The sequence below is a fragment of the Rattus norvegicus genome, chromosome 5 (assembly GCF_021556685.1).
Source record: "Rattus norvegicus strain SHRSP/BbbUtx chromosome 5, alternate assembly SHRSP_T2T, whole genome shotgun sequence".
Lineage (NCBI taxonomy): Eukaryota > Metazoa > Chordata > Mammalia > Rodentia > Muridae > Rattus > Rattus norvegicus.
Window position 1 is genome coordinate 74862097 of NC_141538.1, and position 26295 is coordinate 74888391.

Consider the following 26295-nt stretch of genomic DNA (forward strand, 5'->3'; position numbering starts at 1 on the left):
CTTTGGAAAGTCAGCTTGTTCCTTTACCAGAGGATTCAATTTGTCCTCTACAGATCATCCCTTGGTGACCTATTTGGGATGGAAAGTTAAAAGCAACCCAAAGCACCCTTCCTAGACCCTCCCCAGAAGCGTGAGGAGCTATCATCTCCCGATCAGCGCCAGGAGCTCCTGGCAGTCTTTGTCCCTTCTAGACGTGGAAGCTTGGAGAGGAGGTTTGGTTTCCAAGGATTGGAGCGTTTGAAGGGCGGGGCCATCTCCAAGTCCATCTCCCCCCCCCCCTTTTTTTTTTTTTTGTCCTCTTCTCCTGGGACGAGAGGGCGGAGCAAGGTCCCCTGCGGCCGCGTCAGGAGCTCTCTCAATGTCGGTCGCTCGAGGTGAGTGTTGGCCAGGGCGGTAGCCCGTGGCGTCGCGCCGCGCCGCAGGTTCATTTCTGGAGTTCACCGCAGCCGCTCCGCCAGCGGCTTCCCCGGCCTGTGCCAAGTGGGTTTACGAGGTCGGAGGCGTGTTGGGGCGCGCTGGCGCTGGCTCAAGGCTCCTCCCCAGGGCTCATTCCCCCAACCGCGAAAACCCTGGAAACCCCAGGTTTCCTCTGACCTCCGCTCCTTCCTTACCGCTGCGTCCCCGCGCCTGGGGAGGGAGAAGGCCGGGGGGGGGGGGGGGAGGGAGGGCGGGCTCGTCCCCGCACTTCCGAACCACGCCAGCCCACAAGGTATCTTCACGTCGAGGAAGATATTTATAGCAGCCTCGTAAAGCCAGCAGTTGATAGGAGCTTTCAATCTGAAATATGATTATTATTATCACCATCATTAGTATTTTGCCCGGTTACAGAGCTTTTGACAGCAAAAAAAAGTCAGCTTTTTATTAAAGACAAAGAGGTAAATTATCAGTCAGGACGGCGCAGACCTGGCGCGCTTCCTCTCTTGGCCACGAGGAATTGAAGGGGGAGCGGCGGTCAGCACTCAGACACCCTTGGGGTCCTGGTGGGGAGGAGCGCGGGACCGATGGACTTGCCCAGGTCCCTCTGGCACCTGGAAAGAAGGGAGTCTTCCCCCTTTGCACAAAGCCAGTCGGATCTCACTGCGGAGCAGCCTCAGAGATCTTTCCTTTCTTCCTCTGCTTTCTTTGACTCCCGGCTTCCTTGCGCCGGAGTCCTTTCTCCTCGCTCTCCTCTCTCTGACTTCCCCCCTCCCCTCCCCTCCCCTCATCCTCCCCCTCCTTTCTTCTCCACCGCACGCGTAGTGTCATTTATTTATTTATTTATCACCCCCAGCCATCAACACCCTTTTAGGACTCCCAAGCTTTTCAATGTGAGTGGGAGGAGAAAAGGGCAGGAAGTGTTGACTGGAAGGGGGTTAGATCGTGCGTCAGGGTGAGACATTCTGCCCTGGAATACACAATCAGGAAAATCTTGGGAAATGAGAATTTTAGCTGTGCTTAGGAAACGCCGCTATCCGATGAGAACCAACTCCGTGCCGTGCGTGTCTCCTCTGCTTTTATTGTATGGGTTTACCAGTCTAGCTGCCCTGACTGTGGGGGAGGGGAAAGGGGGCAAGTATTAAAGAGGACAATCTCGCCCAGGATCCTCAACACCGCGCCTTCACCGGATGCGCGCTCCTCTATGCGAAGGAATCCAGCAACAACCCCTAATTCAGAGGCGGACAAAAGAAACTTTAATTAAGGTCTCTGCCCCGCGCGCCGTGCTGCGTGCTTTTTCTCTCTTGGGGCTGTTGATGTCCAACTAGAGGATCTGAGAAATAGAGATGGTTCCACCAACTCATGCCCTTGAACTTCGATTACTCCTGACTTGCTGTATTGATTTTTTTCTTCTCTATTTTTTGTTTTGTTTTGTTTTTGGTACCATAGTTCCCCTCATTAACCATCTTTAGGAGATCTTTAACCTGGTGAGAGAAGGGGTGGAAAACCATTCTTGGAAGAAGTATCGTCCTGAACAGACAATTTTGGGGGAAATTACACTAAATAAAAATTCAAGGTGTGATGCTGCAGTTTGGCTCTCTTGTCTTCAACACCATGGCACCTTATCATTAGGAGCGATGATTGTTACTTTCCAAGCCTTTAGATGATCAGCCGGAAAGTGCAAACAATGTGCAAACAACACCGGGCGTGAGGGTGGAAAGTTATTTAAGCACGCCCCCCCCCCCCCCAGCTCTGGTGCGCCGTCAAAACATTTCACAAGTTCAGAAAAGAAAGTGGTAGCTTCTAGATCAGAATGATGGGTTCCTTCTTCTTTCCAAATCAGAAGAGATATAAAACGCACAATGAGCCTTTAGAGGGCGAAGGCTTAAAAATGCATGCCAGTAATGGACAACTTGAGCCCTTCACTGAAGATACACTGAAAGCTGGAAAGGAATTAAAAAGCCCCACGTGGTTGATCTGGGTTTAGACTTGCAACCTTCAGTTCTTTGCAAAGATTGGCCTCTAGATGGATACATTTGAGGGACCCTCTGGAGCCGGGGTTGGGCGCTTGGGGCAGAGCTGACGGTGCGAGCGCTTCGGGGTCCCCATTAGGGGCTTGCTCCTCTGACCAGGGAGGCCGGGCGCCTCCTGAATCCTAGAGCGCACGCCTGGGACCCGGCGGTCCCGCTTCTCGCACCGCCTTTTCCGCAGGTCTTTATTCATCTCATCTCTCTTCCCCTTCTCCACCTCCTTTGCCTCCTTCTCCTCCTCTTCCTCCTCCTCCTCCACCACCACCACCACCTCCTCCTCCTCCTCCGCCGCCGCCGCCACCTCCTCCTCTTACATCTCACTGGCCTGGCTCTGTGTTGTTCAGAGTGACAAAGACAATGTCCCAGCCTTAACTTTGCAACCACCTTGCCTCCTTCTGGGGTTCAGCGCGGGAGGGGGGTGGGCAGCAGTCGCAGCTTCAGCATCTCCTCCAGCTTCTCCTGCGCTTCTTCAGCTCTTGGATAATTCTTCCCATTTTCTCCCAGCCCTTTTCTCATTTATTTCTTTCTTTCCCTTCCTCTCTCCAGCACGTTGTTGTTATTAGAAAGGCTTCGCGCACCCCCTGGTGCTCCGGCGTTTTGTGTGGCAGGAGAAGATTGTCTTCTCTCTTTCTGTCTTGCTTTCTCTCTCCCTCTGGTTGCTCATTATTCAGAGAGAGACACAGAGGGAGGGAGAGAGAGAGAGAGAGCGCGCGCGAGGGAGAGGGAGGAGAGGAGAGAGAAGAGCAGAGAGAGAGGAGAGAGAGAGAGAGAGAGAGAGAGAGAGAGAGAGAGAGTAAGTGAGAGGAGAGGGAGGGAGAGGGGAGAGAGACGGATATCTCAGGTCATCTGCAGCTGCAGCGAGTCTGAGGAGCCGAGGAAGGCAGGGAAGATGGCGATCCTCCATTGCTGAGACCCGGCAGAAGCACATGAGACTCCCAAACAACTTCCACAACAATAACCCGAGCAGGAAGAGGAGAAAGAGAAAGAGGATAAGGAGGCGGTGGGGCTGGAGAACCCGAAGCACCTCCCGGCGCCGGGACGCTTCTTCTGTAAGTTACTGCAATTAACCACCACCTCCGGGGTGGTCTGAGTGCTCCGCGGAGGAGAGCGCGGGGCGGTGGAGGCACAAACGCGCTCATTCATTCGGCCAAGGAGGGCTGGCGGCACGGGGAGGAGAGGAAGTCCCCTGCATGGGCTGGCTAGGAGGAGAGAGAAGAAGCTAAAGAGAGACCGAGGAGGAGGAGAAGGGGGGGGAGGAGGGAGAGCAGCTGGGGGAGGAGGAAGAGGAGGAGAAGAAGCTAGGGAGGAAGAGGAGGAGGAAGAGGAGAAGGTGGTGGTGGTAGCTGTGGAGGTGGCTGTGCTTTTCCTGCTGGCTGCTCCTTCTGCCTTCTGCTTTGGGGTGGAGGGGGGGTGGCGAGCCCTGTGGCTTAATTAATTTCGTGTAGTTCTGTGAAGAGAAGAGAGAGAGAAAAAATGAAAGATGAGTGAGGATTGAGCTGGAGGCTTAGGACGGATGCTCGGAGTGTGGGGACAGGAGTAGGAACAGAGAAGGGGGGCGGAGGGCTGGAGGCCAGGGGAGACCTGAGCCCGAGCCAGAGGGAGCGAGCAAGGGGTCAGAGGAGGGAGCGCTCAGTGCGAGCGGCCCCGACCTGAGCGGGTTGACCTCTTTCTTTCTCTGTCCCTCTGCTTCCTTTCCCCTCCTCTGTCTGCCTGTCCCCTGCCCGATGGCAAAGCCGTGTGGATTGGCACCCCCCTCTTCCCCAGGTATTTGGTTCCCTTCTCTCTCTCTCTCTCTCTCTCTCTCTCTCTCTCTCTCTCTCTCTCTCTTCTCTCTCCGAAGTTGGGATGCGGGGTCTGGATGTGTCGAGGGGGTAGCAGCCGCCGCTGCTGCTACTGGGGAGGAGAGAGGCGACAAACGAGAGGGGGGGTGCTGCTTGCCGGGTGGGGGCGCAGGTTGAGGGACAGCTAAGGAGCTGTCTCTAGGCTGAAGGTTCAGAAGCGTCGGTTGCAGGAGGACAACGGTTTCTGGAGAGGAGAAGCCATTACACACGCTCGGCTCTCCTCTGAGGCTGGGAGAAAGGAAGGCAGGGGCCTGGAGTGGGGGTGGGGGGGCTCTCACTCCTGGTGCGGTTCCCAGGGGTCTGCCCTCCCTCCAGGCACGGGGGGAAGCCTCAGCCGCCCCCATTGGAGCAGCCCCTCTCTTTCCCTTTCTTTATCTCCCTGTCCTCCATTTGCAAGCTGTCTGCTTTGGTTCCAGTCCAGACTCCAAAACACAAAGCTCCTTCTCACGTTCATTCTCCAGGCTGTTCACCATCCCTGAAGGAACCCTGGATTTCTTTTCATTGTGGCTCCTAACCTACAGAGAGGGAGGGGAGGAGATTGCCTGGAGTTCCTTTTATATTCCTCCCCAACCTTTAAAAAAAAGAAGAAGAAGAAGAGAGAAAAGAAAAGAAAAAAGTTTCATTTTTAAGCATGCGCCTGGGATGGGGAAAGACCAACCAGTTGGGGCTTTCTCCAGGGCTCCCGGGGGCTGTGTCTGAGTGTCTGTGTTGGCTGTTTGGCTTGCTTTGGTTTTGTTTCTGGAGGTTGCTTGCAGGTTTGGGGAGGAAGTGACTAGTTGGGTTGAGAGCTGGGAACTGAGTCAGGTAACCCTTGTCATTCTGTAACTCTACCAGAAAATGGAGGAGAGCAGGCTTCCAGGAGACAAAGCTGAGATGAGAAGTGTTTATAAAATTATGGATGGCTCCATTTTGAAGCTGTTGGTGATGGCTGAAGGAGTAAGCATTTCCAGCCTGCTCCTTCTCCCTCTCCAGAGGGAGACCTTGAGGTGGTTCCTCACTGTCTATTCATTAAGCAAGGAAATTAGGGCTTTTAAGGGTTCCTCAGATTTTTTTTTCTTCCACCCAAGCGGTGCCTTCACAAGTTACTGAGATGTTTGTTTCCATTTTAAAGTAAACTTTTGGAATTTTTTTTTTCTCCTTTGGAATGGACCTGAAGGGTTTTTGACCTCCTTCAGGACAGGCAAGGCAAAACCTTAAAACATTTCCACAAAGATCTTCTCACAACTTTCAACTGCTCCAAGTCCCCTGAATGTCTCCAGGAAATGTTATTTCCTCAGTATGAGGATGGTTGGTGGCCCTAAGCTGAGCTTTTTTCCCCCTCTTCTGAGTTCTGAGGCTTGGTTATCATCAGTCTGATGCATTTATTGTCTGGTTTGTGTTGATTTCTGCCAGAGAGAATAGAATATGTTCCTTCCAGATCTCAGAGGAACCCTTGAGCCTGGCAGTTTCTTCAGGTTCTCCATGGCTCTTCAGGCTGCTCGCTCCATTCCAGTGTTAGGCCTTCCTGCTTCCTTTGTTTCCTTCCCTTCTTCCCTTTCCTTCTGCTGGTTTTTTTTTTTTCCCCTCCTGTGTCCTCCAGTACTGTAAATCTTCAGAAATATCACTATGTCTTCCTAACAATGTCACTATGGAAACAAATGGTATCAGTTGAGAAAACCTTATGTCCAGGTACCTTAACCTTTTTAATTGGAGGAATTTATTAATCTGGTAGGAAGACATTTTGTGAGGGTGGTTTGAAAACAGGAGCCAGTCCTACCTTAGCACATACACATGGATGTGGAGCCCTTCACAGATTAGTTCTAGAGATTGTATGTAATTGACCCAAGGAAAGAACTGAATTCTAAAAGGCTTAGGGATTTACAAAAGCCAACCATGAAGATGTTGCTTTTCCATTAGCTAAGGTAGCCATCTTGAGGATGAGGGAAGATGTTGGAAGAATTTTACATGGCCTATTGGAGATAGATAGATGAGGAAGGTTTCACAGAGGGATGCAGACTTGGAGGAGGTTCAGAACCAATTAAGATTCTAAGGGGACTAATTGGACCTCGTGTCCAACTAAGAAGAAATGCAGAAAGGTACCAGCTTCAACAGGAGGAAGGAGCACATTGGTGAGCCACTGGCACCAGCCGTCTTCTTGCTTTGCTTTTTCATTATGTGTCAGATTTTTGAACGGAAAGTTCCTTCTGTCTACAGTGTTTTTTGTGCATATTGAAGTGATTTTTTTTATTCCAGATGTAATTATATTCTGTTGAGGAGCTGGTAGGAATGTCACTCAGTAAATGCACAATGCTGTATATGACAACATCACATTTGTCAAACCAAACTGTTATGTCATTAATTGAGGGTTATTGTTCTTCAGAGGGGTGTGAAGGGAGACAGGGAAATACATGGCTCTTTAGCTGATAATTGTCCATGGTCAATGAAGTAAAACCCTGTTTGTACAGATGAAGATGTATGGTTTTCATTTGATGTGTGTGCTCATTTAAAAATACGATGTTCAGATCTTTGCCCCTTTTATTAAAGTCCTAGGCTTCTCCAAGAGTACTTGGGGGAGAAAAAAAATCTTGCTTGGAATCAGACCTTTTAATTTTCATTTTAGAATGTTATCTTTTGGCCGGGCTGCTTTGGTTTTTAAGTCCTCATGTTATATTTAAGTTTGGTAATGCGTATACGAATGCTACATATTCAGCACATGCATATATATATATGCATATATATATATATATAGTTTACATGCAGTAGATAGTTATTTGGGCAAGTAATTATCAGATAATTTTGCATCTAATTAGCTCGTGTTTATATAAACATAAATATGTTGATCTTGAAACCAACTTTCATGCTATCTTTTTATACTTGTTAATATTGGGGCAAGTGATCAATTTGTTTTAGCGTGTTGTGGGGGGGGGTATGAAAAACTGCCCATCACTACAGAACCTTGACTCACTTCATTTTTTTTACTTGAAAAATGAAATGATTTGGTGTCTTCTCAGAGAGTGTTAAAGTTGAATGTACCTGGAAATTGAGGGGGGCGGGGGCGGGAATGAGGCCCCTAACAGGCATTTTGGAGTTTGAGAATATATTCTGATGATCTAAAAGGCACTTCCACGAGCTCCATCTTTAATCAATGTGGGAGGTCCCGCAACATTTTTAAGGGCACAGTTTCTTAATTTTTTTTTCTCCTAGACCAACACGCTGGAATTGAGAAAAGCACTTTGGAGTAAGCGTCATGAAAGGAATAAAGAATGGTGTCGGGTGGAACGGTCTGGTTTGCTCTCAAAGCGCAGAGATCAGTTTGATGTGAGGCGTCAAGTCCACGAGGGTTATTCCTGCCATACAAGAGATAGCTATTGGGTCATCATAATTCACTAATACATCTCTTCTTTATATATGATCTGTTGACCCCATTCCCGTAGGACTCTTCTTATTCTACCCCAACCCCACCCGGTGTTGGAGACAACTTTTAGGTGTGGGGCAAAAAAAAACCCCTTCATGTCCGTTTTCCCTAATGTGTCTGCCGGAAGACAGTAGGAGGTAGGGATTCAACTTTATTAATGGGCTTTAGAGCACTTATGGTCAGTTCTCTTCAAAGATGGGAAGGGTAAAGTTGCTTTGAGCATGAGTCTTGTTTCATGTGTGATTGAGTTTAGTAGGGTCTGGTCTTCCTTTAGTCATTCCTGACATTGAGAGTTTTAGGTAAGGGAGCCTCTATCTTCGTGATATGTCTATTTTTCAGATGTACAGTTCACTGTGTTACACAAAAGAGAATCGACGGGCCTGGGTTGAGTATTCTAAGTTGGGAACAGAGGAGCTGGGGAAGCGAAGTGCTATTTCATACTGTCACAGGCATGGATTAGGAAGCACATAGGCAAGTAGTCCAAATCTCAGAAGATTTACATGGCCGTGACTGTGTGTCTGAAACTATATGGAAACTGCAGATTCAAAAAAAGTTGGGGTGAGGGTTAGGGCTGTAGCCCTGTGGTATACTGAGGTTCTAAGTTCAATCCCCAGAACTTTTGTGGTTCCAGGAAAGGGGGATAAAGAGTGGAGGGAATGTTTCCCTGGTCTGCAGACAAAATTCAGTAAACTGAGACATTTGCCAGGTGATATGCGTACACGTCTGTGACAAGAGCTTGTGAGAGTCCTGTGCTTCTGAGGTTGATGGCTTTGAGAGAAACATTCTCTGAGTGTTGGTGACCTATTAATTGATTATGAGGAAACAGAAAAGGAGAATAGATAATGCTAAAAGAAAATTCCTCTCTCCTTGTGTGATATGCCAAGACATCTGGCAGATGTTATGTGGGGCCCTGAGGAATGGACAGTTTAATTTTAGCCCTAGCAAGGAAATGGGAAACTCTAAGCTCTTTTAATAGCACGAGTCTCAGTTTGGGGAAGGTTGCTTAAAATAATAAGAAAGAAAGGAAAAGAGGCATTTTGTGGAACTGTAGGGGAGACTGAACTGAGGGTTTTGGAGTGACAGGAAAAATATATTATTTCCCAAGAAGAAACTAACATGGAAAGCACTAAAAATTGACAGGACATTTACGTTTTAAGTGACTATTAAGAAGTTAATATTCACCAGACAAAACTTCCAGCTTAGAAGTTAGGTATTTTTTTCTACCTTAGATTTTTGTTTTCTTTTTATACCTTAGAGACCTTTCATCACCCTCCTTTTACCCAAGAGGAAACTGGCACATGGGCATGAAGTGACTTCCATAAGGTCAGAAAGTTCAGGTGTGACCAAGGCTGGCCTAGCTGGAGCATGGGGCTGGATGGATGACTGCAGCCTGATGCCCTTTCTACTACCCCAACAGACTTTGATGGTTGTCACTGTGCAATAACTGTCTCACCAGGCACAACCTCGGAGACACTCTGCAGTCTTTAGGACAGGAGCCGGAATGTGTGGTTGGTGTTAGTTGGATTTAACAGGTCAGGATTTGGGGCTGAGGTATTACTTAGTGATGCAGGGAGCCATTTTTGTTAGTGAACCTTTAGCTGCTAAGTTTTTAGCTGTGTTTTTTTCTTGTAAGTTTTCTGATTTCCTCTCTAGTTCTATCATCCAGGGCTTAGAAGTGCTTTTCCAATGCCCTTCTTTGGAAATTTGTCTGGGTCTATTGCCACTTGCAAAAGCGTGCACAATTGGACTCTGAGGCTCTGTTTTGCAACAGAGCAAATTCAAATGGGCTGCTTTCGGACATTCCATTTTGTAATATTGATGAATGGTCAAGAAGTGAAATCCAGTCGTAACTGGTGAATTTCTAGTATTCGCTGTTCATTCAAAAGAAAGAATGATTTCTGTGTATATTTTTGAATCCTAATTCTCTCTTGCAGATCAGTGGCTATTTCCCATCCCCTCAGTAAACAGTCAGCCATCATTCAAATGACTTGGACAGAGTACTTTGGAAAGGGTGAGATGAGTTTCCGTGTCTCTCTCCTCTTGGACAGGCACAAGCAATTTTGTAAGGAAGAAGAGTGATGTTTGGAAGTTTCCAACTTTTCTAAGCTTCTTCCAAACAAATGCATAAATTCTTAATCTACGAGGCAGCCTGGAGATGGTAGTACTGGATGAGACTTCTGGCAGAAACACAGTTAATGCTGTAAACAGTTGAACCTCAGTGTGGCACTCCTCCAAATGAGTTGACTGTCGAAAATAAAATGTTCCAGAAGAACTGGGAGAACAGGAAAGAAGTTAAAACGGCATGGTTTGCATGCCAGGGTTAAAGGAAGAAGAAAAAAGTTTAGGGTTGGGGAAGTAGGGGCACTGGAAAGAAGATAATCACAGTTGAACTGTCTCCTGGATTTATGAGACCCAGGAGAAGTTTCCAAATACAGCAAAGTGGACTGTTATGAATCTAGATGGAATCTGCAGCTTACTCAGAAGTTCTTCTGAATTTCTGTCCCTCTTGAACCATACACCTGATTAACAAGAAATCTATCAGAAGTGATTTAGATTTACAATTCCTGCTTGGACATGCTGTCATAAACTTGATTTTCTTGCCAAGGACCATAGTCTTCTGCAGTTGATGCATCAGAAGATTTGGGAAGTCTTCAGATGGGTGGCTCCTACACAAAGTTGATTATTGGGGCAGTTGGGTGGGTAGAGTAATGTGGTAGGAGAAGGTGCAGCTACTGTCCCCTGTCTTCCAGGGACCATCTTGCTTGAGGTCTTCAAAGCTTTCTTTCCTAGTTCCTAGCTGGACACATTTCTTCCTGAGTTATTCCTGGAGGGTTGGAGGGAAGGTTCCTTTCCATGCCAAGCCCATGGGTGTTTTGGTATTGATTTCCTTTCTTTCATGTGTTTGCCTGTTCAGATCACTGCGTGTTGCTTCTTGATAGTAATAAGACGGTTAATGTGTACCTGTCCACACTTAAACCCGACTTCGCTCAAAGGGTAGAACCTGCTCCCAGCGGGGAAAGGATTGGTAGGGTTTTTACTTGTTTAAAGAAATATTTGAAGATGAGGACTGTGTAATTCAGAAAGTTATTTGCTAGGCATTGGAGGAGACTTTGAATAGAATCCATAAAAGGAAAATGAAGAAACAGTTCCCAGGACCCCATGGACCCAGTGGATCCTTATTAAATGTGTTAGGATCACTTAGGAGAGCTGTAAGCATTCGCCCCCAGGTGAATAAGCAGAGACTTGGATTCATATTGGTTAGAGCATAAAAGGAGCTGGAGGCCCAGGTAGGCTGACTGTGTCAGAAGTAATTAAGCCCAGGATTTGTGGAGAGGCTTATCTGCCACAGAGCCCAGCTGGGGAAGGCCAAACTCACTCCCTAAGCCCTCGTCTGGCCAGTTGAACCAGAACACAAGTTAAGGCCTTCTGGTTTTCCCTTCTCTTCCCTGTGCAGGGGTAAGAAGGCAAAGCCATTCCTCCTCAGTTTTTCTCATGTCTGTTGAGTGCTTCTCTCTAGCTGGGAAATGCCAAAGGCAGGGTTTGGGGCGTGGGGTGGGCTGGAAGTTGGGAGCTGGTTACCTCAGAGGGCACATTTCTCCCTGTTAACACCGCAAATGTGCCTATCACACTGGACCTTAGTACTCAGAAAAGAATTGTGCAGTGGCACAATGTGGGATACTTGAAAGATGTGTGCGACACAAAGGTTCCCGTCCTCACCTGCAGATTAAGAAATGGGTTTCTAAACCATCTCATTTCTGTTGCTAATGAAAAGCTTTGGAAGGTACCTGTGAATTAGAGATCCAGCTGCTATCATGGTAGGGGAAGTTAGGCCTTGAAAGGATACGTGGATTAGCTTGTCAGAAAAGCAAACAGTAGCATCAGCACAAGTAGAAAATAGACAGGGTTGTTAAGCTAACAGAAAAGTAGGCTAAAGCATTGCTGTAATTATATGGTGAAAATTTGCTGGGAAAGAGAGAGACTGCTTGGATGGGAAAGGGGAAAAAAGACGGGAGGCAGGGAAGTAATTGACAAGTCAAACTAGAAGAGGATTGTCCACTGGGAAGTAAGGCATTGCTCTTAAGAAAACAATAAGGCAGGGAAGAGAAAGACCTTGTAATTTGGTACCCATTGTATGTGAAATAGGAAGATCAATGGCTAAGACCCAAATGGCTCTATAGTAAGTTTGTATTGGGAAAAAAACCTTAGAGCTGGACTTGGAAGACGGTTCATGAGACTTCTGGGTTACAGTTGCAGCCCTTTTGATAAAGGGCAGATGGAAACTTGAGGGAACTAGTTAAAGTAGGCTTGCTGCAGATTTTCCTGGAAAATGAGTGATGCAGAGACTGGAGCCCTGTAGCAAATAGCTGCATTATTGATGGGCAGAAAATGTGATAGTCCGCTAAGGTTATCCATAGCACTTCTCAGCCCATGCTCTGGGTAGCAGAAGGGATGAAAAAACAAAGACCTGCTTATTTCAGAGAGGAAAAGAGTAGACCGTCACGACCACTGCCTGGTGTCCAGTTTGGGGGTTAAACCATTTGCTTCATCACAGGCTGATGAACCAGTCTACTTCCCAGCATTTGAAAATCCTGAACCAGGCCATTGAAGTGCAAGATATTTAGCCATTCTCATCCCTGGTTACATCATCCCTTTGTGTTATCAACAATTAATGAGCAACTGAGCAACAGTCATTCAGCAGAGATGGTCATGGAGCTCATCTAGGAGTTCTTCAGTTAGGGCAAAATGTGGACTCCGGGCTACAGAATAAAGCCATCTTAAGGTAGACAGCAGCTAAAGAGCATGTAAAGATTTCGCATAATCACTTACACACCAGAATCTCTTCTTTTTTTTTCTGTGTTTCCAATCTTGATAGTCTCTGAAGACTGTTAATTACTAACTAGTTAACAGTAGTAACTGGGAGGGGCTGTTTCTGGGGAGAGGATTTTCACTTGAATGTCAGGGTTCAGCTACAAAAGCTTCTCCCCTTTCTGCTGTCAGTTGAATGGTGTCTGTCCTAATATTGAGTGAAAACAACACCAAGTAAAAATGATTGCATCATAAAAAAATTCGGCCAACTCCTATTCAGCACGGGAGTACCTTGTAAACCTTCAAAATGCTATTTTCCTCCTGGTTGGGCTCACAGTTGATATTAATACCAGGTAACATTTGTTTAACCAGGGATTGTTCATGTGGTGGAAGAAACCAAGGGTTAGGGAGATAATTTGCCCAGGGTCATGAGCTAAGAAGTAAAGGAGCCAGAGTTCATCTGAGAGTTACCTTCCATCAAAGCCTTGGCTCTCAGCTGATAGGACCTGACCTATATGCTAATAGCTTATGTTCCTCATGCTCTGTCTCCTCCAGTAGCCAGGAGTCTTTGTGCTCTGGAAGGGAATCTGCACATAGTGGAAAATTGATTGATTGTAATGTATTGGTTAAGAGGAGAGAGGCAGCCCATTCCAATAACTAGGGAAAGTGTTTTACCGAGAGCACCCTCTTTGTCTTCTGAGTTACAAAAGAGACCTTGTAGGAGTCACTTGAGGGAGTACACATTTTTAAACTGTATCAAACTCATTAAAGTACTTATTACAGATGTAGTTTTAACACAAGTACTTACCTGAATTGGAGACAGACAAGGTATGTGTCTGTCTCTGAGAGTCCCTTTTGGAAATCTCTATGCTCAGTATTGGCTTTGATTATCGGAATATTATCAGAATTTACACATGTGGACATTTGAAAATTAGCAAATGATCATTTGTGAATGGGGCCCATTCTCTTAAAAGTGTGGGTACTGTTACTCCCTGCTCCCATAATGGTCAGCATGTTCTCTACTGAGACCATAGAGATGTAATGAATGTTATGGTCTTGTTTGCCCCTTCTTGAACTGTTCCCATATAATATAGAAGCTGATATTTATAGGTGACCACAGATATTCTTCACAGAGTGAGTGCTGTCCTTTATGGAGATGGAGGTGGCCCATACACTCTTAACATATTCAGGACCGTGGATGTTCTATGAGATGAGCTATTGGACACTAATGGCTGACTGGTCTCTTCAGCCCCCAAACAACTAGTTATAATTTTATGATATCTTTGCTGTGGCTCCGTTCATCAGAACTGTAGTGCCCAGACAGATACATAGCCACAACTTCTATACAAAGGTAAACATATACCCTATTTCTAAAGTGCATGAGGAAAGGCCATTTTCACATCATTAAAATAATTACTGGTCAGTCTTACCCAAGCCATTGTTTCCTTTTTCTTTATAAATTGTTGGATGTTGTACATGGTAGAGAGGGACTTCGCCACGGAGCTACATTCCCAATTCCCAAATGACAGTTTGCTTCGATAAAGAACTTTGAGATACAGCACTCATAAGGCAGAGGCTGGCGGATCTCTGTGAGTTTGGGGCCAGCCAGGTCTACATAGTGAGTTCCAGGGCAGCCAGGGTCATGTAGAGAGACCCTGGAAGAGAGTAAACTACAGCAGAGCATCTGATTCTTTGGGGAGAATTTCTAATGGAGAGGAGTTAGGACTCAGTTGCAACAGACTGTTCCCACCTCAGCCTATCTCAAAGACCAGTCTTCAATCAACTTATTTCTTTGGTCTTTTTAATTCTTTGGAGAGGAGCCCACCCAGGTTTCCTTTAGGAACTGCTTTGAAGAAACCAAGGTGAATTGGGTCAATGTATCCCTAGGTGCCATGACAACTGGGCATGAGATGCTCAATTTGTGAACATGCTCAACCTATACCTCGGGAGAGATGGGGGACGGGGGGTGCTCAGGGACATGTATGAGGGAGGCAAAAGGGTAAAGCTTATATACGAAAGCCTAGCAGAGGAATTAGCCATTATTTTGGCAGGAAAAAAGAAAGAAAGAAAGAAAGAAAGAAAGAAAGAAAGAAAGAAAGAAAGAAAGAAAGAAAGAAAGGAAGAAAACTACATTTTCAAAGACAGAACCAACTTTACCTTATCCTTAAGAAGAAGCACACCATGTGGCTGACACGAACCAGGGTGGTTTCCAGAAAACAGGAGTTCTGTCCCTTAAGCCACTTGTCACTTCAGTGAATCTTTCAACCCCACGGCTTTGCCTCCAATTGGTAATTTGGTGGGGCTGAGAAGTGGGGAGATGCTGAAGAACAGGTGTTGGCTGGCCAACACCTCCACCCCTGCTCTGTGGTTGACTTGCTGCCCTGTGTACTGGTACGTTCTCTTTCTGACCATCGCTGCAGCTTGTTAGTCATGAATGAACATCACCCATAGGTCCTGAAATTAGCAAGTGTTAAATGTTATGTGATTATTAGAGGTAAAACAAGATAATCTAGTCAGTGGGCTTAATTAGGTTGTGATTGCCCAATTGCTACTTCACAATAATTATATTCAGAACCCCATTTCTAGACTCAATTGCAATTATCACAGCTGACCCCAGCACACAGGTAAGTGTTTTGTGATCTTACCTGGCACTGGACGGGACATCCCTGATGTCTCCCCTCTTGTGGACCCTTTCATGATCACTTCCTTTCCTCCATAGAAGGGCCTATATCAGTGTATTGTTGCTCGAAACCACACACACTCTATTTGGCTTGTGTTGGCTTCTACAGAAAAACATATTCTTAAGATTTTAAACATCAGATAAGACATAAAAGGATAAATACACTAGCAGGTGAGATTCTTGAAGCATAAAAAATTTGAAAATTGGCCAGATTGGTCTTTTTTTTTTTTTTTTTTTTTTTTTTTTTTTGGTAGCATATTAGCCTGCCGGCAGCTTTAATGTGTTTCATCTGACAAGATACGGTGCACTTTATAAGGCAGACTTTTAAAGTGAGAGGACCATTTGTTTGTAAATAATGTCATGTCAACAGTAAGGTCTGAGGAACTCTAGAGGGGGAACTTTTTATGACATTCCTTGCTTCTCCCCAAATTTATGAAACTCAGTGTCAGTGTATTTGTAATTTCAGGAGAACATCAGACTGGGGGTGGCACTCCCTTGGTACAGTGTTTATCCATCATACAGAAGATGGTGTGTTTGTTTCCCTACCTGTACTGCATAAACTGGGTGTGGTGGCTGGTGTTGATAATCCTTGCATTGAGGGAAGAGGAGGATAAAGGATCAGGGTCATCTTAAGCTACACAGGAAGTTTGAGGCCAACCTGGGCTACATAAGGTATATATGCATCTTTTGTAGATAGAGACTGAGAGCAAGAATTATTAGTTTCATTGCTATGGTTATTGTGTGTTCTGTCTTGGGTTGGTTTTTAAGACATGGTCTCCTGTAACCCTGGTTGGCCTTAAACATTAGGTAGCCAAGGATGGCTTTGAACTCCTATTGTTTCTGCCTCTCCCTCCTGAATGTTGAGGCTACAAGGGTATGCCCTCACAGCCGGTTTTATTTGCTGCCCAAACTCCGGAACAGAGACAATGACTTCTAGCAATACAAACAACCTTTATCAGAAGTGGGTATGCCTGTGGAACGGAGTCACTGGACCAGAATGTCAGTTTGGCAGTCTTTCTCTTTGGATGTGCAGTTATGTGGGAAAGCAGTGTACTTGGAATTTGTACACCGTGGCTAGACCTCAGTTCATCATGGAAGAACAGCTGGGAAACTGGACTGTGTGTGTGTGCCTGAGGAAGGGAGGGAATATCTATCACCCTTTGTTTCTATAATATCACATCACAACTTTTTCTAGTGAAAATTCCCTTCTCTGTACAGCAAGTGGTATGTAGTGGGTCAAACATTGGATGGTTTGAGTACGTGTTGTCCTTGTATCTTCCTGCCTAAGACACTAAACCTCTTCTTTATCCTATGGTTTCCTAGTCCCATCCCCAAATGGTATTGGTAATGATAAAACTACTATGAGGGTTCCAAGAAAATATGAATGAGAGTCCTGGCTTACTTATTTATTTATCTGAAAGGGGCAGAACTCTTAAACTTCCCTTCCTCTCTAAAGATTATTTATTTGTTTTTATGTGTATGTGTGAGTGCCCGCCTGCCTGGTGCCTGAGGAAGCCAGGAGAGGACATTGCAGTTAGAGGTGGTAGTGCTGGACACTGAACTCAGATCCTCTGTAAAAGCAGCAAGTGTTCTTAACCACTGAGTCTTCTCTCTGGTCCCTGAGTGCTGGATTACGGCAGGCGCTGATGGACGATAGTTAACATCTCACTGATGGAGAAACCGAAATGGTGACCTACCAGGGACCTGCCTAGACTCAGTGTGTGTCTTTTCCCCCTCCACAGCCATTTCTGAACTTTCCTGTTTCTTGCTGTGGCGTTCCCACTGAGCAGTTAGCGCTGGCAACTGTTCAGAGGGAGACGCAGCTACAGCATGGTCTGGTGCTCTGAGAGCCAGCAGCAGTTCTAGGTCTCTGTAAAAAGATTTCAGTGGCCGCAGCTTTGTTGTTACTGTTGCTCTCTGTGGCATCTCACTGGGTAGCCTAGGTTACCCTGGAACTTAGGGCAGACTTCCCCACTTCAGACTCCTGAGTGCTGGAATTAAGAGACATTAGCTTCCAAACCCTGCCTGTGGAGAAATATGTAAACGGACTGACAGTGATGCCACTTCCTCCTGCCAGAGTGCATTTGCCGCATAAAGAGGCTGCCCAGCACACCTTGTAGGGTTAGTCCCCGGAGAGGTGGAAGGGTACAGTGTTTATGAATGTGAAGTTCTTTGAGCCTCTTAGATGTCATTCCCTTCTGTTGTTTGAACTATTCTGACAGAAAATGTCTTGCCATCTATGAAAATGGTACCTCCTGCAAGGGGAATACTGGCTGTGCTGTTTCCACTGCCTGGTTGGCTGCCTCTGTTGTTTTGCCCATGGAAGGGAACTCCAAGCCAGTTTGAGCATTAAGACCTCGGTGAGAAATATCTTGAGTTTTCTCTGAGCAAATGCCTGCTCTAGCAGCCTAGGTCTACTTGGTCTCCTCATGTACTGTAATGTCAGATGCTTTGAGATGTCAGCTACAGGAGTCTAATTTTAGAGTGCCTTTTTCAAGATGATGTTTCAAGACTTAGGAAACATTGGTAGGTGTTGGTTAGGCCTTATGGGACTTCCCTTATCTGCTTTGCTTTCTCCATTGAACATTCTTTGGTGGCAGTGTGGTGGTGGTGGTGGTGGTGGTGGTGGTGGTGGTGGTGGTGGTGGTGGTATGGGGAATGTTGGTAACAAAGATGAAGAATGTCTAAATGCTTCTTTGGTAAAACTGCATAGTGATTTTTTCACACTTAAAAGCAAATCATCCAACACAAGTGTGGTAGTGCATGCACGTAATCTCCTGATAGGAGAACAGGAGTTCAAGGCTAGCCTAGGTTCAGTGAGACCCATTCTCTCTCTCTCTCTCTCTCTCTCTCTCTCTCTCTCTCTCTCTCTCTTTTCTCTCTCTCTCTCTCAAACACACACACACACACACACACACACACACACACACACACACACACACAGAGAACAAATTACCCTTACATTTCTACATTTTGGAATTTTCCAGAACGACAAATGTCAGTGGAAATTTTTTCTAGTTATAAAAATTTATTTAAAAACTTTATAGTTGCCATTTAAACACTGTGTCCAGAGCAACCTGAGAAAGTGGTTGTGTTCTTAGTTATTGTTATTTGAGATCTAGACTCTTGTAAATGAGAGGCTATTTTTTTCTTTACATTTTTTCATTCATTTATTTAGTGTGTTGTGTGTGTGTGTGTGTGTGTGTGTGTGTGTGTGTGTTTGTAGAGGTCAGAGCATACCTTTGGCGGTGAACAAAACAAGAATATAAAGGAAAGGTACATGAAGTGGAAACTTAACGATTCTTTGGAAAGTTGGTTGGATTGTGTTTTGCTGGGGCAAACAGGTAAAGGAACCTTTAGCTGAAGCAGACACAGGTGAAAGGATGTTCTGCTAAAGCAAGCGCATGAAAGAACTCGTGATAAAGGATTCTTTGCTAACAGTACGCACTGTGTAGTTGTGCTGCATTTGTCCGGACTCCACAGAGAGAAGTGCACCGAGAAACTTGTGTGTTGCAGCTTCTTGCCATTTCCAAGGGCTCGGGCTGATTGACAGAGTGATGTCAGCTGAGACAGTCGCAAGTGCGAAGGAAAGACAGGTGCTGAGGCAAGGCACGTGGAGAACACGTGATGTTTGGCGGGTATAAAGAGGACTTCACTGAGTGACAGACAGAGCTTGGCTTGCTGGTACAGCTAGCTGGGCAACACTTGTGGGTCTTCCCTGATTTTCGCTTCCCTGAGAGGCACAGCCTAGAATTTCTCCTGGTGCTCTGCTAGGTCATATCACTGCTGTTGCTTACCTGACTCTACCAAACTGGACTGCCAGTGCCTCTGTGAAGTGTTTGCGAGTAGACTGAGCTGCGGCCGCTGACCTGTGGACTGAACTGTTCATTTCCAGGCAATACAGACTGGTGTTGCTCCAAAGAACCTTTCTAAACAGGTCCACTTCCCCCACCCCACCCCGTGATCCTTTCTTTCCCACAACCTCTGGTGGGTGGTGGGCTACAAGGGAGGTTAAAATGTTTAAAAGTAGGTTTTTAAAAAATTACAGCTACAGGTACATGACTGACAAGTCCTGGGTTTCAGCACCAGAAGAATAGGAGAGGGGAGATGGGGAGATGGGGAGATGGGGAGAGTGGGAGGGGGAGAGGGAGGGGGAGGGGGGAGAGGGAGAGGGAGAGGGAGAGACCATGACTGCTCCAAGGCATGATGGAGGAAAAGGTTTATTGTAGATAAGTGGGAGAGCATAACTAGGGACATCTGGGAGAGGCCAGAGTGGACATGGCAGACGATGAGTTGTACCATAATGGGAAGAAGTGTGAAGGGAAGGGAGACGGGGGTGCACCTAAGAGGCCCAAAGGTACAAAGAGAGCAAGTAACCAAAATGGTGGGATCGATTACATAGGGAAGAGCAGCCCAGCTCCCTGCGCTTGAGAGTTTAGGGTGGGGGTGGGGTACACCAGCCATGCCCTGTAACTGCTAGAGACTGAGGGATGCTGGGAGAATCTGGTGGCCAGTGTCCACTCTAATATGTTAACTAGGCATCTGAGTCTTTTGTCCCAGGTTTGAAGCCTAAGAGAGGGAATTAATCCTTTTCATAAGAACTTTGTTTAGATTGGTTTGTTTTATATGTGTGAGGGTTGTGCCTGAATGTATGTAGTTCCATGTATTTTCCACTTTGTGGGTCTGGGGATCAAATTCAGTTTGTTGGGCTTTGCAACAAGTACTTAAACCTACTGAGGCATCTGGCCAGCCCCAGATGGAAAATTGCTAGTTGTGGGGTGGACCAAAAACTAAAAGAATGGAGATATAGCCATGGGTATGGTAGTAGTTATCATATACCATATATGTATATGTATATATGTATATGTACGCATACACACACACACACACACACACACACACACACACACACAGTCGCTCTTAATTCCCTAAGAAATATTGATGGGAAAGGTAGGTGCTGAAACTCAAAATACTTAGCACTTGTAAAAGACTGAGAGTAGAAAGACTTTCTACTCTCTTTGGACCTTAGGTTAGGGCCATTAGCTTCCTGTGTATTCAGTAAACTACCTGTTACAGGATTCCTGCGTACCTGTGCCTATGGAAAAAAACAGTTGTCCCTTATCTGTCCCTTACTTTCTAGCTTTGTAACCTTAGGTCAGGTTCTAATGACTCCTAGTCCCCTTGTTTTGTTTCTTATCTTTAGAGAATTCCATTCTCCGGGTGAAAGGCTAAGAGGCACAACGTATGTAAAGCACCCAGCACCCTGCCAGGTGCCCAGTAAGTGGCCACTTCTGCAGTTCATTTGCAATGATGAATTAGTGGCCACCCAACGACTCTGGTGCAGATGACTTACTCCTTGCCGTTCATCCGAGGCCTGGTTTGCATGCCTCATTGTGGGTTGATGATAGAATTTAATGGCTCCATTGCAATGAGATGTGTTACATGGAAGTCGTTACATTTAAAGAAATTTTTTACCCGTGCATACATTCATTCATGAAGTATCTTTTGAGCACCAGGGCCACCTGCAGTTGTGTCAACCTCAGGGAATGTGGGATCTGTTTATCAGGTTGTGCTTAGGTCCTTTGTTTGAGAGATTATGATGGAGATGGTGTCTTCTGACACGTTAAAAGGGCCTGGGGCCTGGTACAGGGTGTGGGTAGTGGATTTTTCTATAGATTCATTCATGTCTTTACCTTTGTAGGGTGTGTGTGTGTGTGTGTGTGTGTGTGTGTGTGTGTGTGTGTGTGTGTACAATACAGTTTACTAACCATGTAGTCAGCTCTGCTGTGGTTCCTAATCTGGCAGATCATTTAAATATTTACTCCAAACGATCATGTTCTCTGTTGGTGTGAAGTAGAGTTTCCAGTTATTTTTAGGTCATTTTCGTCTTAGCAACCCTGTTGGAGATGAACCAGACACGCTGCTGTAAACTGTCCCCACATTTGGATGGAATTTAATAAAGTAAAGTTTAATGGTTTGGTCCCAAGAGGCAAACAGACCATCTGGTTAGCAGAAGGTTAGGTCAAGTATTGCACTGGCTGCTGAGAGGACCACAAACCAGTCGCCCTGACTGCACTGGTAATGTGTCCAGTTGCTGAATGCATTAAGCATGGAAACGTGCTCTCAGGTCTGCAGAGCCAGCAGTTCTGTTACCACCGCTGTGACGCAGGAGATAATTCAGCCGGGCAAGCGGCAGCATGGGGGTGGATCTACAGTACAGGATGTGTAATGTCAACATGAGGGATTGGAGCTGGCAGAAGGAGAGGAAGCAGTCATTTCATGCCAGTGCAGGAAGCCTAGAGAGATGCTTTCTACCCCTTTTGCTTCTTGTCCTCTCCTGGAACTTTCACATTACGTGTTAAATGAGTACCTTGTGTATGGTCCATGGCAAAACCTCAGCTGGTGTCCCTGCTCCTTTTCGAACCTGTCAGCATAAACAGTAAGCCACAGTCCACACTTGTGGAGGGGGCGGGCAGAGGGAATAGTTGGCCGCACAATTGGGCGGAGGAGAGAGGGCTCTTTATTAGGCAGGACCATCTTTGTGCTTGAGATGGAATCCCATTGTAGGTTCCTTTGTGCTCCCGCTTTGAGACTGGCCATCCATTCAAAGGCTGCAATCATGTCTGAACATTGTGCTGCAGCTGTAGTCCGTAAGAAGGCTGCAGAATGGTTCTTGTGCTTCTGCAGAAGCTAAGCAATTACATAATTGCTATGTAGCTGGAGAGAGCCATCAGGACTGTCTAGTTCTTCTGGAAAGAAGGAGTCCACAATCTGAGGGGTAGATTGTTTCCCCCTGTTACACTTGAAGGCTGATAAGTAAGTACAGCAGGTCACCAGGCTGGAACCTTGGTATTCTTGAGTCCGTACTGCTGGATTGTACAGTTGTCTGAGACGAGAGAGTAACTTGCCGACTGTTGGAATAGTGGATTCCCCGTGCTGTGTGATCCCCAACAACAATAATGTCTGTCACTGTATTTTGTGTGCATTTGAGGTATAGAGTGTGCTAGGGCTTCCGTAGGAATGGGGCTGGCAGACTTATCTGCAATCACTGGGAGTCCTCTCAATTTCTGCTGCCTGCTCAAAATGATTTTCCCATCTCTTTTGAATAAATACATATCTCAGATATTATCCGTAGAAGCATTGCAAAAGCTATCATCCTAGGCTCCTAAAGGAGAAGCTACCCAGTCTCTTGTTCTCCTGGGGTGAGAAAACATTGACATGTGGCTGGCTAGCTATAGGTGTGAGGGCTGGTTACCTTAAGCCAGTGGGAAGTCCCGACTTTGTCCCTTCTGAAGTTGATCTTCTAAAATTAGCCGCATTTCCCAACCTGAGTATGGACTTGGAGTTTGTTTGTTCAGTAGCTCTACGTATAAGCAGCTCTGCCATCCAGGCATCCATCCATGTAGCTGCTAGCATGGACTGTGGCTGTCAGGGTCGTTTTTATTAATGGCATACGTTGGGTCTTTCATAACTGTGAACCACATCAGTGTTTCCCTGTTTAAATGACTGCTGTGGGAACTTCAGGGTACCTGGAAAGGAAAGCATTCTGTTTCCTCTGAGAGTTACAATGGAATGCCCAGAGGCCAGAGTGAAGACGAGGCCTCCAAGACAGATTGGATCCATGGATTCCTGGCTCTTTAACCTTTAGATACTCAGCTGCTTTCTACACCTCTTGAGCTTGACTCTGCGGTTGATGGAGGCAAGGGGTTGAAGAGTTTTGATTCCTGTGAGACAATGTTGGCAGCCTTCCAAGGATCAGCCTGTCTCAGTACTGAGCTGTTACGTTGTAGCAATCTTGAGGGTATGGGATCACCCATGGTGACCTTTCCGACGTCATTCTAGGGAGGTCTTGGCATGCTCCAGCTGATGAGTAAGGACAGGCACTTGGCAGGAGGACCCACTGGGTTCATCTTGTTTCAGATCTCATGAACAGCTCAGATTCTGTGCCTTCAGAAATCAGCATCTGTGTGAGCACTCTGAGAAAGCAAGGGTCTCTGAGGTTATGTGGGGGGAGGGGCAGTGTGCCTTCATGAGGGAGGAGCCTTTGATTGTTACTCAAGAGGAAAGCCACATAGAAGGGACTCCTTTGCTATCAGCATTCCGGAGCCCTTCAAAGAGGACCTTGGCAGTGAGGACTGTGGTATGTATGTAGAAGATCTTACGCTTCTGAGGCAGCCAGCAGTGGACTGACCTTGAGTGAACAATTCCCTGATTTCCTTATCTGGAAAAAGAAAACCTATTTTGTAAGGTTCTTATGGGCAGAAGAAATGAGATCATGAATATAAATCTCTCTGACAGAGCCTGACATATAGTAGGCATATAAAAAATAGCAATTCCCTTTCCTCTCAACCTTAAATTTTTATAAAATGATAGGCAGAGAGAGCATTGTTAAACTGTGCCTGTCTGGTTTGGAACTAGAATGCCCTTGAGTTGCTTATGAAGTCCCCTTCTGGGGGCTCCTTGAAGCCCACCCTAGTGAGACTGATAAACTTTTAACTTCCTGGCTTCAGGCTAAGTAATGTCTTTTTTTCTAGAGTAGTAACAGCCAGTGCACCCCTTAGAAATCTGTAAAGAGAAGGAATAGTAACTCAACCTCTGTTTGCATCATCTTGAACATTCTGTTATAGATTATTTATTAGTTCTTTAGACTGGATTATGAGTTTTTTGTTTATTTTTTGACGATTGCTACCTATGCAGCTAACATCATTAAATGAAACTTGAAAATGTCCAAGACTAGAACAGAAATGGGAGATGTGGTTAGCCAGGATTGGAAAAACTTAACAATCTTGTTGTCTCTTAGAATCCCCCTTTCTTTGGTCTCTAACTCAATATACTATTCCTTATGATCACGTTCTCTGAAGCCTCAATGACTCTTTAAAAGAAAACATTAGTTAACGTTTGGCAAAATAAACCTTGATGGCCAACATTTAGTTGTGTTTCATATCAGTCACTGGGAGGACTGTACTAGAAGCTACTAGAGGGCAGGCTAGGGATCTCCTATGGTAACCTCTGTTTCGCTGATGTTTTCCACAGTACCTAGAATAGATTTTGTATTCAAAAAGTGGATGTTGAGTCAGTAAACCAAGCCTAGCATTTTAAAATCTAGAGGTCTAGATTCATGAAACAGAGTAGTATCTCTTTTTTTTTTCTTAGCCATGATTGCTGACACAAATCCCACTAGACAGACAGCCTTAAATGTTAGTGAAGATTTATCTTGACATTAAAGGAAACCACCCAGCTGTACAAACCCATGTTATGTAACATCTCAGAAGTCAGAATGTGTGGCTAGCTGTCTGGGTTAAAGAGGCCAAAAGGACTGGGCATCGGCAGCTGTAGAAGGGTACTAATCTGAGGATGATGGCTTATAAGCATGTTCATTCCTTCGGGTCATTATTAAGCTAGATAGTTCTAATAGTGATTCACACATTGTTACCATAGGAGATCCCTAGCCTGCCCTCTAGTAACTTCTAGTCCAGTCCTCCCAGTGACTGATAAGAAACACAACTAAATGTTGGCCAGAAGAATTAAGATTCAAGGATATGGAATCATTCCAGCTCATCATTGATTCTAGAGGAAACACATTTGTAGTTCTTAATGAAACTAAGACTTCATTCGACCTGTTAAGTCCAAGTGGATCGTGGAATATGTGAGTGGTGGGACAGATGCCTGATGGAACACAGAGAGAAATGTTCTGCAAAGAAGAGATGAGTGTATAGTATCTCCTATGAATTCGGCAGAATGGTGCTCAGAAGCAGGGAGAATTAATAGTCGATGTTCTTCATGGGCAGCCAAGCGGACTCAGAAAACATTCTTCTCTGAACCTTTGACTTCAGTTCTTGAACATTTCAATGCAATGGCTTAGATGGTTGAAAGTCTAGCATGTGCAGAAGCCTTCTAGGACTCAGGTGACCTTGCCACATTAAAAAAAAACCCATGGATCCTGTTAGTTCCAACCTGACTGAAGGACATATTCTGAAGAGCCAGCTCATTAAGCAAGCTTTCGAAGGGTGTGCGCTGCAGAGCAGTTTCCTGTTATTTGGTTAATGGTTGACCTAGTTCTCTTGCCATATGCTTCCTGGAACGCATTCTAATATAAAGTATGTGTTAAAGTGAGGCGAGGGTGGTAGCAGACAGTCAAAGCCTTTCTGAAGCAGGGGACCAATTGATGCTGTGCTGGGGAAGGCCGAATGGTGCACGGATGGAAATGAAAAGATTTTCCTCCTTGAGGTCTTGTTGGCTACTTCTGATTTGAATCCCCACTTGTTATCCTAGTTCATTCACTGCAAGGTGGTGCGTTTTCCCAGAGTGCCTTGCACATAGGCTGGCATCATGAGCCCATTCATTGTGCAAGCAAGACCAAGTTCAGTGTTGAAGTGTTCTGAGTAGAACTGTCACTGCCGGGAAGGATTAGATTAGGTGTGGCTGATGGCAGGTGGTTTCGTTTTTGTGTTATTATTTTTATATTCTATACAAGGGATTTGTGAATCTTTTTGTTTGGACATTGGCTGGAGTTCAGAGCTCGATCTGAGGCTCCTTGGACTTACTCATTAGTGTGCCTAGAATCAGCAGCCATAGTTTCTTTGAGATGGGTAGAGGAGCTGGCAGCGCTCATGGGGGCTGGTGAGCAAACTTTCATACCAGACATGCAGTTGTTTGTTTTAAGAACTTCAGAATGTGAAGAATCTGTGGGCCTAGGCTGCTAATTGTGGATATCTGAGTGGTAGTGAAGAACCTTTCAGCTTTCTCCATTGCTCTTAAGGAAGATGTTTGAGGAACCATGTGTGTACTCATCTCTCTGTCTCTGTCTCTGTCTCTCCCCCTCCCCCTCCCTTCTCTCTCTCTCGCCCCTTTCCTTTCTTTCCCTCTCCCCTTCTCTGTCTCTCTGTGTCTCTGTCTCTGTGTGTGTGTGTGTGTGTGTGTGTGTGTGTGTGTCTGTGTGTGTCCACCCACGCCCTTAGCAGGGAAAAGGTTAGTGACTTTTAAAAGTCACTATAAAATTATGATTTTTTAATCTTGGTTGATCTTCGAATTACTCTGAGAACTTAGAACTAAAAAGATTTATTGAAACTGGGCTTTTGGGTATGTTGGGTATAGGCTTGGGGCAGAGGATGTGTAGGACCCAGAGTCCCA

At 45.7% G+C, this 26295-nt stretch overlaps 1 protein-coding gene across 8 annotated transcripts in view; it reads left to right on the plus strand.

The window, feature by feature from the left end:
- Window positions 1-319: 319 nt before the first annotated feature.
- Zfp462 (zinc finger protein 462) overlaps window positions 320-26295 on the plus strand; it is a 140499-nt gene continuing 114523 nt past the window's right edge. For 6 of the 8 annotated variants that reach the window (XM_087549715.1, XM_087549717.1, NM_001427395.1 and 3 more), the window contains 1 exon segment: window positions 3304-3493. The gene's annotated coding sequence lies outside the window, so the exon portion shown is untranslated. 8 annotated transcript variants of the gene reach the window in all.